The sequence below is a fragment of the Meles meles genome, chromosome 18, assembly GCF_922984935.1.
Source record: "Meles meles chromosome 18, mMelMel3.1 paternal haplotype, whole genome shotgun sequence".
NCBI classification, from domain to species: domain Eukaryota; kingdom Metazoa; phylum Chordata; class Mammalia; order Carnivora; family Mustelidae; genus Meles; species Meles meles.
Window position 1 is genome coordinate 16163198 of NC_060083.1, and position 18558 is coordinate 16181755.

Here is an 18558-nt window from a genome sequence, read left to right on the forward strand (position 1 = left end):
CATCTGTGTTTATCAAGGATATTGGTCTGTAACTCTCTTTTTTGATGGAATCCTTGTCTGGTTTTGGGATCAAGGTGATGCTGGCCTCCTAAACTGAGTTTGGAAGTTTTCCTTCCTTTATTATTATTATTATTATTATTATTATTATTATTGGAAGAGTTTCAGGAGAATAGGAATTAATTCTTCTTTAAATGTTTGGTAGAATTCCCCTGGGAAGGTGTCTGGCCCTGGCCTCTTGTTTCTTTGGAGATTTTTTTGACTGTTTCAATCTCCTTACTGGTTATGGGTTTGTTCAAGTTTATTACTTCTTCCTGGTTCAGTTGTGGTAGTTTATATGTCTCTAGGAATGCATCCATTTCTTCCAGATTGTCAAATCTGCTGGCTTAGAGTTGCTCATAATACGTTCTTATTATTTTTTGTATATCTATGGTGTTAGTTGTGATCTCTCCTCTTTCATTCATGATTTCACTTAATTTGGGTCCTTTCTCTTTTCTTTTTCATAAGTCTGGCCAGGGTTTTATCAATCTTATTATTCTTTCAAAGAACCAGCTCCTAGTTTCTTTGACTTGTTCCATTGTTTTTCTGGTTTCTATTTCATTGATTTCTGCTCTGTCTTTGTGATTTTTCTTCTCCGGATGGGTTTAGGCTTCCTTTGCTGTTCTTTCTCCAGCTCCTTAAGGTGTAGGGTTAGGTTGTTCATTGGAGATCTTTCTTGTTTCTTGAGAAGGGCTTGTATTGCTATATATTTTCCTCTCAGGACTGCCTTTGCTGTGTCCCACAGATTTTGAATCATTGTGTTTTCATTATCATTTGTTTCCATAATTTTTTTCAATTCTTTTTTAATTTCCTGGTTGACTCAGTCATTCTTTAGAAGGATGCTCTTTAGTCTCCATGTATTCGGGTTCTTCCCAAATTTCCTCTTATGAATGAGTTCTAGCATCAGAGGATTGTGGTCTGAAAATATGCAGGGAGTGATCCCAATCTTTTGATGCCAGTTGAGACCTGATTTATGACCCAGTATGTGATCTATTCTGGAGAATGTTCCATGTGCACTAGAGAAGAATGTGTATTCTGTTGCTTTGGGATGGAATGTTCTAAGGATATCTGTGATGTCTATCTGGTCCAGTGTGTCATTAAGGCCTTTATTTCCTTGTTGATCTTTTTCTTGGATCATCTGCCCATTTCAATGATGGAGTGTTAAAGTCCCCTACTATTATTGTATTATTATTGATGTGTTTCTTTGATTTTGTTCTTAATTGGTTTATATAGTTGGCTGCTCCCATGATAGGGGCATAGATATTTGAAATTGTTAGATCTCCTTCCTGGACAGACACTTTGAGGATGATATAATCTCCTTCCTCATCTCTTACTATAGTCTTTGGCTTAAAATCTAATTGATATGATATAAGGATTGCCACCCCAGCTTTCTTTTTTGAACATTAGCATGGTAAATTGTTTTCCACCCCTCACTTTCAATCTGGAGGTGACTTTGGGTCTAAAATGATTTTCTCATAGACAACCTATTGATGGTTTTGGTGTTTTTTTTTAATCCATTCTGATACCCTGCCCTGTGTCTTTTGATTGGGCATTTAGCCCATTATATTCCGGGTAACTATTGAGAGATATGAATTTAGTGCCATTGTATTGCCTCTGCAGTGAATATTACTATATATTGTCTCTGTTCCTTTCTGGTCTACTATTTTTAGGCTCTCTCGTTGCTTAGAGGACCCCTTTCAATATTTTCTGTAGAGCTGGTTTGGTGTTTACAAATTCTTTGTTTGTCCTGGAAAGTTTTTATCTCTCCTTTTATTTTCAATGATAGCCTAGCTGGATATAGGATTCTTGGCTGCACGTTTTTGTCGTTTAGTACTCTGAATATATCATGCCAGCTCTTTCTGGCCTGCCACGTCTTTGTGGATAAGTATGCTGCCAATCTAATATTTTTACCATTGTATGTTACAGACTTCGTGTCCTGTGATGCTTTAAGGATTTTCTCTTTGTCGCTAAGACTTGTAAATTTTACTATTAGATGACAGGGTGTGGACCTATTCTTACTGATTTTGAGGGGGTTCTCTGCACCTCCTGGATTTTGATGCTTTTTCCCTTTGCCATATTAGGGAAATTCTCTGCAATAATTCTCTGCAATATACCTTCTGCTCCCCTCTCTCTTTCTTCTTCTGGAATCCCAATTATTCTGACGTTGTTTCATCTTATGGTATCTCTTATCTCTCAGTTTCTCCCCTTGTGGTCCAGTAGTTGTTTCTCTCTCTTTTGCTCAGCTTCTCTGTCATTTGGTCTTCTATATCACTCATTCTCTCTTCGGCCTCATTTATCCTAACAGTGAGAGCCTCCATTTTTTTATCGTACGTCATTAACAGCTTTTTTAAATTTCAACTTGGTTAGATTTTAGTTCTTTTTTATTTCTCCAGAAAGGGCTTTTATTTCTCCAGACCGGGCTTCTCTAATATCTTCCATGCCTTTTTCAAGCCTGGCTAGCACCTTGAGAATCATCATTCTGAACTCTAGATCTGACATATTACCAATGTCCGTATTGATTAGGTCCCTAGACTTCGGTACTGCCTCTCGTTCTTTTTTTTTTTGTGGTGAGTTTTTCTGCCTTGTCATTGTATCCAGATAAGAATATATGAAGGAGTGAATAAAATACTCAAAGGGTGGCCAAGACCCCAGGAAAATGTGCTTTAACCAAATCAGAAGGGACTCCAAATCATGGGGGGAAGAAAGTGGGTAAAAAGAAGTTCAGAAAAAATTTTTTAAGTAAACAAATAAAGAAAAAATATATATATATATATTAGACTGTTGAATAGAATAGGGTCTCCCACTTAATTTTGGGAGTATTTTGGTCTCTTAGAAGAAACTAAAGAAAGTATCTCCCAAAATTTTTAAGAATGAAAAAAATATATAATGGTAAACACAATGAAGTGATGGAATATGATTATAAAGATGAAAATTTTTTAATTTCTATAAAAGGAATTGATAAGGATAAATTGGTTGGGAGAATAAAGAATAAGAAATTGGAGACAATTTGCTGAAGCTGGAGATTATAACAAAGCCCTGTGCTAGTTATAGGGTGTATTTTGATCTATTAGAAGAAGTTGTAACCCAAAATTTTATTTAGAAGAAAAAACCCTATGTGTAAACAAAAAATTAAGTTAGATGCAATGAAGGATAAAATATGACTTTAATAATGAAGCCTCCAAAAAAATGTTTTTTGTTTTTTGTTTTTTGGTTTTTGTTTTTTTTTACGAAAGGTATTGTTAAGAGAAACTAGTTAAAAATGTTAAAAGAGGAAAGGGTAAAATTAAAAAAAATTTAGCGGAAAAAAAATAAAATTTAACAAATTTATTAACTGTGCAAGACTAAAGAATCATGGGGAGAAAGCCATGAATTCCATGCTTTGCTTTCTCCTCCTCTGAATTCCGCTGTTCTCTTGGTACGTGAACTTGGTCTTGGCTGGATTTCTTATTGACCTTCTGGGGGAGGGGCATATTATAGTGATTCTCAAGTGTCTTTGCCCAAGGCGGAAATGCATCGCCCTTACCAGGGGCCAGGCTACGTAATCCGCTGGGGTTCACTATCCCTGAATGCTTTCTGTAGAGTTCCAGAGCTCAGGAATGAAAATGGCGGCCTCCCAATCTCTGGCCCAGAGGAACAGAGTGCTTGGGGCCCCACTCCTCTGTGCGCCCTCGGAGAAAAGCGCTCAGTCACTCCCATCTCCCTGGCCTCCAAACTGTGACCAAGCTTCTCTGTCTCTGGCACACAACCCTGCCTGGAGTCTCTGAACCCCTCCGATCCCTGAGTTCTTCCAGTGGGGTCTCCCCGGATCTTATGGGGTCCCTGCTCACAGAGAAATGGCCTGTGCCACGGATCACGATAAGGTAATCCCAAGTTGAGAGTTCGCTCCCCGACTCCGTCTCTGTAGCTGGCTTCCCCACTCTAATACCTATGAGCTCTGCAACACTCAGACAGCCCCGATCCTTCTGTGAGCCTGAGCGACCTGAGGCCACGCTCTCCTCGCATGGGCTTCATCCCGGTTTAGCCTCTGGAGGGATGTCCCTCAGTGGAGCAGACTTTTAAAAGTTCTGATTTTGTGCTCCATTGCCCTGCTTCTTGCTGGGAGCGCCCCACCCCCCGCCCCCGCCATGGTCTATCTTCCCATCACTTTGATTTCACTTCTCCGCTGGTCCTACCTTTCAGAAAGTGGTTGATTTTCTGTTTCTAGAATTGTTGCTCTTCTTCTATTCAGTCTCCTGTTGGACTTGTAGGTGTTCGGGATGGTTTGATAAGCTATCTTGCTGATCTCCTACTATCTGATGTTGTCTCAGTGGGCTACTTTTCTCCGCCATCCTGACTCCTCCCTGGTTTGCCTTTTTTTTTTTTTTTTTTTCTTTTAAATCATGGCCATGTATTACTTTTAAAGAACCCCTTTGTGTTGGTGAAACAAAAACTTGGTTTTTTCCTTCCACACTAATTAGAGTCATTTTCACCCTAAATAGTATGTACTTTAATTTTAAGGAAATGGCATAAATAACTATATTGTTTCTTCTGATTACAAAACAACACTTACCCAGTATGAAAAGATGAAATACAACAGAACTTTATAAAGTTTGCTGACTGAAGAGGCTGTGGGGGCTCATACAGTGTCATTAAAGGCTTTAGTCTCCGACAGAAAGGGGTTCACATTCCAGACATATCCCTTCCTTGCTGAAGGACTCAGGGCAAGGGACATAACTTGGCTGAGCCTCCATTTTTCCACGTGCAAAATGGGCATGACGACACTCTCCCTCAGAGTGATTTTATGAGAATTTTTGTGAGACAAGCCACGTAAAACTCTAGCACCTTGTCTGGCACAGGGGAGCTCTAGACGAAATTGTTGTTATCTGTATGCTTGAGAAGTTCCCTAAAGGGACGGAGGACTCTGCCTCATGACAGGGACCATGCACATGTGTTTGGAGTCCCTGTGCCAACTGCTTTCCAAAAGCCCTGCTTTTTTTTTTTTTTTTTTTCATTTCTTTTAATACAGAGAGCGGTGAGGTCCTGGCATGTCTTTATAAAGAGAAATGCAAATTGTCCTCACTCAGGGGTGTGGAAAATACAGTAGAAGAATTGCAACTGATGGTGAATCAGCCTTTAATTAGTTGGGGGCTAGGGCCCAGTAAAGACCAGTCCTGTGCTCCCCACTATCCATGGTAAATAAAACCCAGCCAGGACCAGGGAGCCCACCAAGGATCTTGAAAACACTTGGCCTGTTTTCCCATTTATTTCCAGCAGAGGGCAGTGAAAGATGTTCTCATCAGTTACTCTGCCCACCTGCCTTGCTGATCAATCAGAAACTGCATTTAATCACTTTGCATCTATAAGAGGAAATTCATCCCCCATTCTGCCCCCCCCCCCGTGATTAGACTTATGCCAGAAGCTTATAAAAAAAAAAAAAACATTTGGGATGGATCTGAGAACTGGAAATAAAAGCCATTTTGTCACAGGACACTGCCTTTGGCTGTGACCATTAAACAAGGTTTTATATGGCTCTGAGGGCAGTGGATTGTGTGGTTTTGCCAAGTGTGATTTCAGAGGGCTGGTGGACAGACTCTTGTGTCCTCTGTGGTCTCATGACAGAGAGTGTCAATCAATGCCCACCGTCACTGCACGTGGCTAATGGGAGAGGCCGGGGAGAGGAGAGCGAGACAGAGCGTGTGCTTTGCATTAGGTACTCCTGGGTCCCTGCACAGTCTAGCCACCGGGCCTGATGGAGCTGCCGTGTGTAAGTCGGTCCCCAGCGGTATTTGGGACATACTTCTACTGAAAGATTACTGCTTGTTTCACTGAAATTCAAATTTCATTGGGCATCCTGCATTTTTTATTTGCTAAATCTGGCAACCCCAGGCTTTGTCAAATTTCTCAACTTCTCTGAGCCTTAGTTTCCCAGATGTAAAGTGGAACAAATGTAAAATCAGCCTCGTAGGACAGTATTAAAGTGAAATTTGTACAACACCTGGAGTCCAGAGCTGGACCCAAAATGAGCTGTTCAGGAGATGGTACTTACTACGGTTAGTTCCCAAACCGTTTTTCTCCATTTCAGCTATATTGTCACAGGTGATAATAGAGGTAACATTAAGTTCTACGATCGGACCCTGTCCATTGTTAACTGGTACAGCAACTTCAGACTGAGCTCCTTAAGGACACTGTCATTTTCCAAGACCCCAACAGCACCCCCACCGAAAAATCAAACTGTCCTCCAGACTGTACTCTAAAAGGTGACCTTTTATTATAAGGTAACTTGTTAATGAATCCAGGGCTCCTGGGTGGCTCAGGGGTTTAATCCTCTGCCATTGCTCTCTGCCTGCCTCTTTGCCTACTTGTGACCTCTCTCTCTCTGTTCAAATAAATTGCAAAAATTTTAAATAAATAAATAAAAATAAATGATAAAATAAATTTAAAAATAAAATTAATAAAATAAAAAAGTAATTTACAAATAAAATATTAAAAATTAATAATCATCTTCATAATAAAACTACTAATAAAATAAATAAATTGATAATTGCCCAGGTTACATTTCAAAGCAGAATTTTCAGGACACCCGACTGGTTCAGTGTGTTAAGCATCTGCCTTCTCAGGTCATGAGGCCGGCATCCTGGAATGGAGTCCCGCATTGGGCTCGCTGCTTAAAGGGGAGTCTTCTCCTCCCTCTGCCTCGGTCCCTCCACCCTGCTTGTGCTCTCCATCTCTCTCTGACAAATAAGTAAATAAAATCTTTAAAAAATTTTAAGGCAGAATTTTAGAAATGACTTTCAAAATGATGAGCTGCCCAGATGGCTCATTAGGTGGAGTGTGTGATGCTTGGTCTCAGGGTTGTGAGTTTGAGTCCCACCCTGGGTGTAGAGATGAATTCAGGTATGAGAGAGTACCTCCAAAAACAAAGGATTTCATAATTTTTCTCTATGGATAGATAAAAATCTATACCCACATATAAAAATATGTGAGCTGTGTTATGTTGGGACTCCCATTAATGAAAAATTGGAAAGCATGTTCAAATACAAAGGATCTTTGGTCAAAGCAAACTGTTGGACTATTACCGATGGGATTACAGTTCAGGATTTCAGAAACCCACCTCCCAGGCTTCCCACATGGGGTAGGGGGTCTTCTTGCTGCTCCATGGCCACAGACTATCCAAGAAAACAGCTGGCTCCTGGCCTGGGGGGAATCGTTTTCAGCAGAAAACCCCCAGGGAAAGAAATTCTCTTCCCAGGCCAAGTTTTCAGCCTCCTGAGCCCCCAGCAGCATGTCTGTGGCCTTGGGAGCAGTCATTGCTTAAAGTTTCTCTGTGTGCCTGTGGTGTGGGTTGGGCCCTGAGCAGATGAAAGCTCTGGTACTAGGCCAGCCCTGGACACAGGTGACAGTAGATGCTACCCACTCGTGCAAGCAGGAACAGGGTCCCACCAAAGTGCTATGCAGATGAGGAAGAGACTGACTAGGACACAGCAGGGGTGAGCTGCCCACTAGGGTCCTGACGTGCAGCCAGGAGGAAGGGCAAGATCTAGATGGCCTTACTGTATCCCTGGGTCGCTGCTCCTCCCCTCTTTCCTACCTGCCCTGTGTCTCTGTGTGTGCATGTGCATGTGAGTGTATGTGTGTGTGCGTGTGTGTGTGTGTTGTCAGTCCCCTCTGTTCCTCTCCCCTCCCACCTCCTCCTGCAGTGCTGTCCCTTCTCTGCTTCTCTGTCTGCTTGCTGCCCCATCTTTCCCAACCACCTGCCACTGCGTCCAGGACAGTCAGCGTCGTCTCTCAGCCCCCAGGCCACCTTTCTTGCATGCTCAGGCCAGCATCCTTAAAGCTCAAGCTGTACTTCCTGGGAGAGTGGCAAAAGGCGGCCCTGTGGGGGACGGGGGTCCACCTGGCCTATGGGCCACACTGAAAATGTAGCTGTTGGGGTCAGGGCCAGGGTACAGGGAACGGGCCCCGCTCAGGCCCCAGTCCCAGTGTGGGGACTGCTCAGCACCTTCTCCCCCTTACCACCCTTCTCCAGCAAGCTCTCAGACCTATACGGATGAGGGAAGGTCAGGGCCTGAGTTCTAACTAGGCCTGCAAGCCTCTAGGACCCAGTTCTCAGCATGGACTCAGGGTGGCAGCAGCCTATCAGCTGGGTGACCCGGGACAGGCGGTGAATCCTCTGTGTGTCTCAGTGTCCCCAACTACGGAACAGGGAAGACTCCCTCCTTCTTAATGTGCCTCTGAGTGGGATAGGGATGGACAGACATCAAGAACTTGGCAGTTCTTGCAGTTGCCACAGGCAGTGGTGAGAATTCGGTTCTGAGTGGCAGCAGCAGCAAGAGAGAAAAGCACAGAGACCACCAGGATCGAAGCTGTAGCTGACCGGGGGGCTTACCACTGGTTGCCGTGTGGACCCACATGCGCCAGGGGACCGACCCTGGGGTCTCTGTGAGAGGGTGTTACCAGAAACAATTGCCCTTTGGGTTTCAGTTTGTGCTTGTGGGGATTGTCCAAGGAGACTCCACAGTGGGTGCTGGTGCTGTCAGAAAGTAAGGAAAGTTCTGTGAATGGAAAACAGTCCATGGGATCTTAGGGAGAGTAGAGGAGAGACTGAGCTGTAGCTGTAACCGCAGACGTGGGTGTGTAAAGTGTATATGAAGAGCATGGCAAGGGCAGGCCATGGGCACTGGAACAGGAATGGTGGACAAAAGGCAAGATGGAAAGCCCACTTGGACATTCACTCTGTTGCTTGATTAATCAAAATGGGGAAAGAACCCTAAAGGTCTTCAGAGCGTCTCCTAGAGGCCAGAGTCGCACAACACTGTGAGTCCACTGTCCGGGATGTCACCCAGAACCAAAGGGCCTGACACCCAGAGAAGAAGAAAATGCGATCACTTGCCGAGGGAAGAGAGGATGCATGTAGCCCTGCAATGCCCGCCTGACGGGTCCACAGGGGCACGGCTGTGGGACCAGCTCCTGTCCCTGACGGCTTGGGGCCCAGCCAGTTGACATGGCTGGCACCCACTGCATTCCCATTCCTCTTCCTCAGTTCAGCCTTCAAGCCTGAGAGATCTGTGAACCCCCTGAGGGTTGGGAACAAGGGAGTCGACCCCTACAAGGCACCTCTGCAGGCCTGATTCATGCACTGGGCGGCGGCCCAACAGAAGCTGTGCGCGTGCACAGGGGTTCCTGCACGTGCGCTCATTCCTCAGGTTCCAGGTTCCAAAGCTGTGTCCTGGCAACAGGCCCTGCATTGTGCTCTAGGCCTTCTGCCGCGACTTGGCAGCTGAAGGAGAGTGCTGCGAGCCTAGTTTGGTATCCTCAGCATCTGGCCTTACCTGACTGCTCTATGGGCACCTCCTTGAGCAGGCCGTGCCCCTCTCCACAGCCCCGGTCTCTGTGGGGTCTGCACCTGCCAGGAGGGCTGGTCCACCCCAATCCCGCTCACTGTGGCCGCAGACTACTCTTGGCGCCCAGGGCTCGCCCGGCGGTCCACGCCCCGGCGCCTACTTGCAGGCGGTCCTCCAAGTACCCCGCGAGTTGGCAACTATGCTCAGTGCTTGCAGCTTGCCTAAAGTACTCCATGATCCTGGAGATCCTGCGCTTTCTTCTGGGGCTCCCCGCCTCCTTCTGCAGATGGGGCTGCCGGCTGATGGCGAGGCTGTCAGCTGCTGGATCACAGGTGTCCTGCCGCCGCTGCTGCAAGTCCATCGTGGACACGGTCACCCCCTGTGTGGTGCAGAAGCAGGTCGTCACCGGGCTGTTGCCCTCAGCACCCAGGAATGTCCACAATGTCTCCACAGGGGAGAGCGTGTGTAGAGACCCCAAAGATAGCGGCAAAGGGATGGTCCACCGAGAGACTCACAGAGGGGACCCTGAAGTAACTGGGGCCTCACAGGGGGCATTTAGGCCCCTAGGGGTCCACGGAGGCCTCTCATCCTTTGTGCCCAGGCCTGGGCCTCTGCTGAGAGCCCTCCCCCGGGAAGAGAGCTCAGAAGACCCATGCAAAAAGAAGTCCCCCAGCTCCCATAGGAGCTCCTGCCCCACTCGAAATGCCATCACGAGTTCCTACAGTTCCACCAGGGGCTTCCACCTGGGGCAGAGGAGGAGGGGTCTGGCCACAAGTCAGGCCTCGCAGCCCCTGAGGTCCCCCAGAAAAGTCAGCCAAGAGGGCCCCGTGTGTCCTTCCAGAGTGCCTGCACTTTGCCAGAAGAAGAACCAGCTGGAAAAGGATGCCGATACCACCACCAGGCAGAAGGCAACGCAGATGAACAGCTCATCCCCAGCTGACTGTTCCAGAGCCCGAAAACGCAAGGTTTGTCTGCTGCCACACAGGCGAGGGGAGCCTCTGAGGCTGCCGTCACCCCCTGAGCTGGGGTTTCGAGTGACTGCTGAGGACCTGGACCGGGAAAAGAGAGCTGCTCTCCAGCGCATCCAAGAAGCTCTTCGAGGGGACACAGAGGACACCTGCAGCTCTGGCCCAACTTGGACATCCAGTGCCTTGTCCCTGTTTGCTGCAGTGGCTGCTCCCCTGCCAGCCTCTGACACCCAGGTCACCCCCGTGGACAGCTCCCCACCTTCGCAGCCTGTCCTCTTGCGGTCTCACCCTGGCTGCAGTGGGAGCAACTGTGCATCTACCCAGGCCCCCTTGATGCCATCCAGGGACAGCATGGCCTCAGTCACAGTCCCCATAGGGCTGCCTGCACTGCCCGGGGGTAGTGGCAACCCGGGATCCACTGCCCAGACCGCATTCGGGGCTGTGGGTGGGCAGTGGCCCGGAGCCAGCACCCTTCACAGCTCTCCCCAGCATGGACGGCCGGCAGCTCAGGTTCCAGACCCAGTCCAGGCCCTGAGCACAGCTCTAGCCCAGCTATCCTTGGGCAGCGGCACCCAGGTGGGTTATGTGGTTCCCTTACCTGCATCTGCCTCCCAGGGCACCCGTGCCTGTGCCCAGCCAGTTTCAACTACCACCCCTGCTGTACTCGCCCCTGGAGCGGCCGCTGCCCCTGGCTTGGCAGCTGCCCCCCAGGTGCCCCGCGTTGTGTCCCATGCTGGGCCCAACAACCAGCAGCCCCGCCCCACAGCTGGCAGCAGAATGGCGGTACCCATCAGGGTGGGGCTTTCGGCAGCACCCCCAGGTTTGGGGAGAGGTGCTGATATTGCGGATCTGTGCTCCAGCTTTGGGGCTCTCAGCATCACAGCAGGAATGAGCAGCGCCCCAAGCGGCCCGCAGAGCTCCAGGGCAAGCCTGGGCCTGAACACCCTGTCAGGGACCACGGGAGCCAGCACGATGAACCACCCTGTGTCGGGAGCCCCGAGTGCCCCTCCCTCCAGTCACATCCCCAGGCACCTGACCAAGCAGACATCCAGCTCAGATGGCCACAGCACTGCCAGCAAGGCCGCCTGCGGGAGCGGGGGCGTCCCGGTCTCTCTTCCTAGTGGACCCACCTCGCTGGTCAGCACGGCCCAGAGCAGCCTTGCCACCAAGACCAGCTCATCCCCTGCCCAGCGCTTGATGAGACGCAAACGAGCTGCACCATGCAACAAACCATCTTCCTCCACATCACAGCCCACTCCTTTGGGGCCCAAGAGGCGGAGGCTCGGCTGAGCCCGTAGCTTCCTGGAGAAGTAGCCGGTGTTGCTTCCTTCCAGGTGACACCGGTAAAGAATAGGGTGGCACGGGAGACAAATCCAGCGGGTCCTGGAGCAAAACCAGGCTCCCAGCCAGCCAGCCAGCATTGGGGAAACTTCCCAATCCCTGACCCACCATTTTGAAAGAACATGAGGGCTTGAGGCCTCATGTGTGATCCCAGGAGCCATCGGCCTTGGGACAGTACACGGAGATCCGTGTCCCTTTGGCCTCAAGACCCGCACAGCTCCCGGGACTGTTGCCGCTGCCACAGGTTTCCCCTCCCTTCTCCCCATGTTCTTCCCAGAACTTTTAGGTAGTGTTCATTCATTCATTAAAGCCTTGTTCTAGTTTCTCTGCATAGCTCTCCTGAGTCTCTTCTGTGGGTCAAGTGTGCAAAAGTTGGGAGTCGAGTGGGTGCTGGCATGGGAAGCCAGACGCCATCGTTTCCAGGTTCCCGTGGCCCAGCAGAGCGGGTAGGGCTAGAAGGACGGACCCTTGAAGAGTGGGAGTAGGTTTTCAGTTTCGGGGATGGGCCTGGGAGAACACTGGCCTGGGGAGGGCAAGTGGGGGAGACTCACCCTTCCCTATTGGAAGCGCCACTTCTCTCCCACTGGGGACCCCATGGAATCTTTTTGCTTCACAGCCCTAGGGCAATGTAAAGACACTCCTGGCCTAGAGTATGGGTCTGGCATCGAAGATTGAGGCTCAGGGCAAAGGAGGACAGCTTTGCCGTGAGGGTGTGACAGCTCCCTGAGCGCTGAGTGACATCCCACTTCACACAAGCACCAGGCCTCCCTCAGTGCATCTCTTCCCTCTGCCGGGATTTGGGGAGCTGCTTCCTGATGGCACTCAGGAGAAGAATGAGGTGCAAACAAGTCACCTGAAGAGGGAGCAGGACAACAGCTGAAAGGACTGTCACCCCAAAAAACTCCTCAGTCCCGTATTTATTAGATACAAGATAACAACCAACAAAGGAGGAGGTTATACATTAGTCATGGGTCTTGTAGGCCAACCAGAAGGAATGGGAGTCCTACATCGATCATAGTCTTGTAGGTAAACAGAGTAGGGTGTGCCTGGCCCAGCAGCATGAAATTTATAGTTGAGCAAGAGCACAGAAAGGGATTATTCTAACAGAAGGCTTTAATGAGGCCGGGGAGATAATGGAAAAGGGAAACAGGCAATGTTCCACCCTGAGCGACCAGGGCATCCCCAGCTGCTGGGCTCCAAGGACGTGTATCCTCCTCTCCACCGGAGGCCTGCTGCTAGTACAGGTTTTCTCAAGGTCATCCTCAAGCATGCTGCGTGACCAGTACCATTTCTCATTTATTTATTAAAATATTATTATTTTAATAAATTTAATTGTTATTATTAAAATATTATTTATTAAAATATCACCACTTGGTGATATTTTAAGCAGTCTATCATTCTGAGGGACGGTTACATTTCCTCCTTTTTGTTAATGCAGAAGCAGCAAAATCCGTTTGCAAGTTGTCGTACCGTTAGTCATCAGAAAGATTTCCGTGAGCATCTGAGGACTAAGCATAAAATGATTATAGCAATAAAAAGTGTCATCATTCCACCTATAATGCCAAGACCAGTGTTTTGATCCAAGCAAAGGAGTTTACCTCAGACAGAATATCATTAATCCTTTACGTGGAACTCACTCTTGGAACTGATTGTAAGAATACTGAGGAATGCCCTGAATAGTATCTTGAAGCTGTTTAATATCCACAGTGAAATTACCGCCATGATGACTGGTAATATGGGTCTGGGATGTATCACATAGCACAGCATGGCCTGGGACTTGAGCATAAGTAGAAGTACTTGACTGGACATTTAGACATGAGGAATGTGGCAAGTCACTGGGTTTCAGTGATATTTCTGTATCCATCATATATTCTCTACTCAATTTTAGTTAATGTCTAAATCTGCACTCTCATTCTATCAGTCCTTTTTTTTTTTTTCCCTTGAGATTTGTTTAGATTGAGATCCACTGTTTCTTGGTCAAATAAATCATTTGAATTTTTTGTTTAATCATCAGTTAAAAGGGATTTTAACACTCCCTGGTGCAGGTCTCCTGTCTTCCTAAGAAAAATTTCAAAACACCCATCTGCCATATTAAATTGTTGATTTTATGTGAATTGCAACTCAGATTTCCTAATTTACATGAGAATTGGTTGAAAAGCATTTTTTCATTTCATTTTTCTTTCAGTTTTTCATTTCATTTCATTTTTCATTTGCAAGTGGTCTGCTCTTTTGTTCATCCACTTGTTGTTCTGCTCTATTTATCCCAGGATGTGCCTCTTAGCAGCCCACTTGGCAATAATAAGGGCTTCTCGTGGCCCTGGGGGAACATAGCAAACTACCCGAAGCCTCCCTAGGACAGAGCTGTGACAATGTAGATCCACGATCTGGACAACAGAGTGGTGTTTCCATTCACTGGGGCGGGACCTGCGGATCTGTGTGGTCTAAATTTGTTTAGGTCAGAAAGGGCATCTAACTGGGATCCTCATTTCCTAAAGAAAGGAAGGAGTTAAATCAATGGAACTAAGTCAGGAGGAGGAATTGAATGTGTATTAGTTGGCATTCTCCAGAGAAACAACTGACTGTTTATACCTACATCTCCATGTAATCTCTCTCTAGAGAGGGATTTATTAGAAACTGGCTCACACGGTTATGGCCCAGGCAGGAGAAGACCAATGTCCCAGCTCAAAGTCAGAGGGTTAGAAAGAGGGGCGTCTCCCTTACTCAGCCTTTTTGTTCTGGCTCAACCAGTTGGATGAGGCCCAGCAGCATTGGGGTGGCAATCTGTTTTACTGAGTAACCGATTCAAGTGTTAGTCTCATCCAGAAACACTCTCATAGGACCAGAGCAAAGTTTCATCCAATTGGGTACCTTGTGGCCCAGCGAAGCCAACACAAAAAATGAACCATCACAGCATATTCCACAAGAGTGAATGAAGCTTCTGGGTCACGGGGAAATGATACCAAATGAGGTCACAGAGGAAGAAAAGAGAGATTCCCATCTAGGAGGCTGTGCAAGTGCATTTGAGGACCTTTTAAGCGCTTTGAAATTTCATGGAGAGTTTTCTCCACATTTTCCATGTTCTAATCCTTGTGGCATTGTTGAGAGTACCTTCAAATCTGGCTCCTAGTTAATTAATTCCTCTGTATCTGCTTAGCCCTCTAGCTGAGTTTGTAATTTTAGTTATTTCATTAGTCAATTCTGGAAGTTTCGCCTGGGTTCCTTTCAAATGTCTGGACATTTTTGGTAATCTTTCATCTTGATGTCAATACATTCTTTTGAAAATATACAGAGCCTGTAATTTGCAGTATGTGGTCTTTGCAAGCTTTTCTTCTCCTTCTCCCACCCCTCCCCTCCCCTCCACTCCCTGCCCCCAGTCCCCTCCTCCTCCCCCACCTTCTTCTTTGGTTCACATTCTGCACTGTTGTCCCTCCCCTCCCTGCCCCCAGTCCCCTCCTCCTCCCCCACTTTCTTCTTTGGTTCACATTCTGCACTGTTGTATGGGTTCTGATTATTTCCTCAAAAGTTTTTCAATAGGAATATATTAATGCCTGGCTTTAAAGCATATTCCTGTAGAGTATACGTATTCCTCTCGGTACCTCCAATGGGAGTAGATGTAGTAAACTCACATTTTGGCTTAGATTTCTCAGTCCACACAGGCAATGTGAATTTCAGGCTATGAAAATTAATAAAGGGAATTTGTAAATAAAATGAATGGAAATCAATATTTAAAGGCTTAAGTGTTCATGTTAAAAATAACCATGTTTTGGGAGAGGAGTGGTTTCCCAGTGCATTTAAGGGGATGACCTTAAGCATCCCATCTTGCAACCTGGAGATCTTGTCTACTGGAAAAGAGCTCCAGAAAAAAATCTCTTCAAGCTCTTTGGAAAGGCCCATATCAGGTCTTGCTAAACAACCCTGTGCTGCCAAACTCCAGGGAAGAGGCTCTTGGATTCACGTGGCACATTTGAGGAAATCTCCAGATTCTGTGGGACCTGCACACCATGCGGTGACCTAGAAGTTCAGATTTCCCAACATGAAGTGGATGGCACCTCAAGAGATAGCTTTGCCACGATGCCTGGGTGAGACCCATGTACCTTTTCTCACACTTGCTTCCTGTCTCCTTCACGGAAAGACAGTGCTCCATCCCACACTTACCAGACCCTTGCAGAAGGAGGCAGCATTATTGTTGTTGTTGTTAGGATTTTTCAGACACAGCCTCCTCATAATGCCATGACAAATCAAACTTTTCCCTTTTTTTTGCTGGAGGGCAGAAGTTCCTGAATCCACAAATGTCTTTCTTTCATCGGAACCACTAACAGACTCCGGATTCTTAGCCACATTCACGGTCTCTGCCTTTGCGCACTTACAGGCTGTATTATTGGATAACACTGGCTTCTAAACAGTTCTTTGGGATAATACAATTCTAATGCAGCTGTGACATCTTGCTGTTTTGCAGATAGTTGTCCACCTGTTGTGTCATGTCTATACCTGCGCTGCATCTTCCCGAGGGCACTCGGTTGATTCTCTGACGGGCTGCTTGCAGGGCCCACTACTCTGTTTTCATGGCTGTTTGAAGCAGGGGCTCCAGGAGGCATGCGTGGCTCTGTCTGGGTTGGCCTCCACAGGGAGAACTGTTCTCTCCTAAGTCACAATAAGTGCCAATGACTGTTTTCAGTTGGCTACTTTCTGACCTAGGGTCCTGATTTAGAACCACAATACAACTTGGAAGTTTCATGTGAATTTTTATTTTTCTTAAAGATTTTATTTATGTATTTATTTAAGAGAGGGAGAGAGAGCATATGCAGCGGGAGCAGCAGGCAGAGGGAGAGGGAGAAGCAGACTCTCCTGCTAAGCAGGGGACCCGATGTGGAACTCTGTCTGATCCTGGGACCCCACGATCATGACCTGAGCCGAAGGCACATGCTTACCTGACTGAGCCACCCAGGGGTCCTGGATTTATTTATTTGAGAGAGACTGCGTGTGTGAGCTCTTGAATAGAGGAAGGTACAGAGGGTAAGGGAGAGGGAGAGAGAATCCTGAGGTAAAGAAACATCACCCACGACAGAACGGGAACTACTTACTGACAGCAGGACAGTGAGTCGGGGGGCATCTCCATCCCCTGCATTTGGCAGAGAATCAAGTCAAAGGCAGGCAGAGGAGCAGGAAAGCTTCTGGGTGGTGAAAGGGGAAGGTCCGATGACAGGTTGTTGGGGTGGGGGAGCAGGACGGGAGCTGACAGAACAGGACTGTTCTATGTCATAGACCATATTCGAGGATCATATCTGTTTCCCTCGTGGTCTCAAGTCCGGGGGTGTGTGTGCTAAGTTGGGAGCAAGAACAAGAAAAGCTATCTGGGGCCGATCGCTGCAGAGATGTGGCTTGGCTTTCCAGGAGGGCCTCTGCAGAGCTTGTGGGTCCAGCCCTGCCTGGTTTCTTGGCAGATTTAGAATGTTCTGTAGACTGGAATCCCTCTCCTAAGCTGTCTTCAGACAACTGAACACCTTCTATGGATAGAGAAACTATATTCCATAACAACTATGATTAGTACTATACATAATAATTACAATAATGATCAATAATAATTATAATCACCTACATATCATTCAATGTATAAACATTAATATGTATGAAATTATATAATCGATATATCATGCTTATAGTATGTATGTAATTATACATATTTATAAGAATTATGATAACATAAGTGATAAACTACATTAAAACATAATAAAGTAATACATTAACAAAGTATTAAATAATAAAAATTTTATGATAAAAACGATTGACTCACTGGGAGCCAGAGATGCTCCTTTTCCTTACTGTGAGCTGCTCCCAATGCTTTAGACTGCCAGGTGTCTGATCTCCAGATAACTGAGTGTTTCTGTACAGGGATTATCAGTGTTTTAGAGCACTTTGAGCAAGGGACCACCACCTGCATGACCAGACTATGATCTGCTTTGTGTGGGCCCCACAAACTCTGGCAAGGCCCTTCTGCTGTCAAAGGTCTTCAGTGAAAGCCCTGAGAATTTGATCTCAACTTGGAAAATTGTGTGATGAAAAATAAATGCACAGAGGCATGAAGGACAAAACAGATTTTAGTATTTAAAAGCACTGTTATTCTAGAATGCCATCTTGAGGGGTGCCTGGCTGGCTCAGTGGGTATAGCATGTGCCTCTTGATCTGGGAGTCATGAGTTCAAGCCCCACATTGGGCATAGAGATTACTTAAAAACATGCCATCTTGAACGTAAAAGAGCTTGAAGAGGCTGATAATATCTGGAAATACTCCCAAGGATCTCAAGGGATCTGGAAATGCTAGAAAAGGACTGCAGCTCAGCTCTTCAGCACCCACTGTATCCTTTTTACTTTTGCACGTCATCAAGACAAGCCATCTGCTCACTCAGTACAAGAGACCAAAAGCTACTTTGAATCTGAAACACTTGCATGTGGAAAACGCTAGATCCTCATCCTTTCTTGCTGGATGACTTGCATGTCCTGCAAGACAGCTTCTCTCAGCTGATGAATTCGTTAGAAGGAAAAGACAGGTGCCAGGCTGTGAGAAGATGAAATCTGATGAACACAATCATTTCCCAAAGGCCTTGAACCTATCGTGTTCTTTTCTCTTTGCTATTTTATTTTGGCATCAAGACTATAATAGCTCCAGTATTCCTCGAGTTATCTCAGACTCTCCTTTCCAGACAAGTGAATATTCTGTAACTCGGGAGAACGATCATTGGCATTCATATCACGCACACACAACTGAGAGAGAATGGATTCTCTATTTACCATTGGATTGTCTGTTCATCCTCAAAGCCTGCCTCCTCCTCCTGTTCTGTCTCCTCTATATTCTGTGTGAACGTGGATGGAATTCATAGCTCAGGGAACTCAATCCCT

At 46.7% G+C, this 18558-nt stretch overlaps 2 pseudogenes; both read left to right on the forward strand.

The window, feature by feature from the left end:
* The window catches only part of LOC123930008, a 29753-nt pseudogene extending 23416 nt beyond the window's left edge, over positions 1-6337 (forward strand).
* Positions 6338-13385: 7048 nt separating this feature from the next.
* Positions 13386-18231, forward strand: LOC123930009 (annotated as a pseudogene).
* The last annotated feature ends 327 nt before the right edge of the window (positions 18232-18558 follow it).